This window comes from Mandrillus leucophaeus, unplaced genomic scaffold, assembly GCF_000951045.1.
Source record: "Mandrillus leucophaeus isolate KB7577 unplaced genomic scaffold, Mleu.le_1.0 Scaffold28, whole genome shotgun sequence".
Lineage (NCBI taxonomy): Eukaryota > Metazoa > Chordata > Mammalia > Primates > Cercopithecidae > Mandrillus > Mandrillus leucophaeus.
This window is the reverse complement of record NW_012102920.1, coordinates 2,109,537-2,110,126: the sequence shown is the minus strand read 5'-3', so window position 1 is coordinate 2,110,126 and position 590 is coordinate 2,109,537. Positions and strand designations below refer to the sequence as shown.

The 590-nt window shown below is 60.3% G+C and overlaps 1 long non-coding RNA gene across 1 annotated transcript in view; it reads left to right on the top strand.

The window, feature by feature from the left end:
• The window catches only part of LOC105543255, an 11,530-nt gene continuing 10,940 nt past the window's right edge, over nt 1-590 (top strand). Inside the window, exon 1 of the long non-coding RNA XR_001006599.1 lies at nt 1-110. This is a non-coding gene — a long non-coding RNA (uncharacterized LOC105543255). The remainder of the gene's footprint in view (nt 111-590) is intronic.

Sequence of the window (590 nt, the reverse complement as noted above, 5' to 3'; positions counted from 1 at the left end):
CCGCGGGATGGGGCCCGGGCCGCGGAGGAGGCGCCGCTGCTGTGTTCTTTGGTGGCGAGGGCGCTGCCCGGCCCTGCGCGGTTTCCAGCCAGGAAGCTTCGAGAATCCTGGTGAGAGCTCAGTGCGCGAATTCGGAGCTTAGAGAAAAGCAGCCGGTTCACCCACGACCCTTCCGTTCCTGCTGCTGCTCCCCGAGTCGCTGAGGCTGTGGGAAGATGTTTGTCGCATCTTTGAAAAATGGATTTCTTAGGCAGTGTCCACGCGTCCGGTGGTTTCCGTGTCACTGTGGCTGCTCAGCGGGAGGCTGTTCTGGCCGAAGGAGGACTGCTCAGTTGTCTGGCGGGCATTCCGCCTCGTGGTCCTGGTACCTTGGTGCCTGCAGGGGATCAGCAGCCCGCGTTCCGTGGCACAGTGTTGTAACTCCAGCTTCCCCTCCCGCAAATTAACCAGAGAGTAAGGGGAGAGAGTAACCTGGGTCGGATTTTTCTAGAATGGCCCTTGTGGCAGTGAGCTTTCTGGTGGCAGGGATCATCTTTGGTCCACCCTCCTGGAGACCGGGAACGCGGCCTTTTTTGAGACAGAGTCTCGCT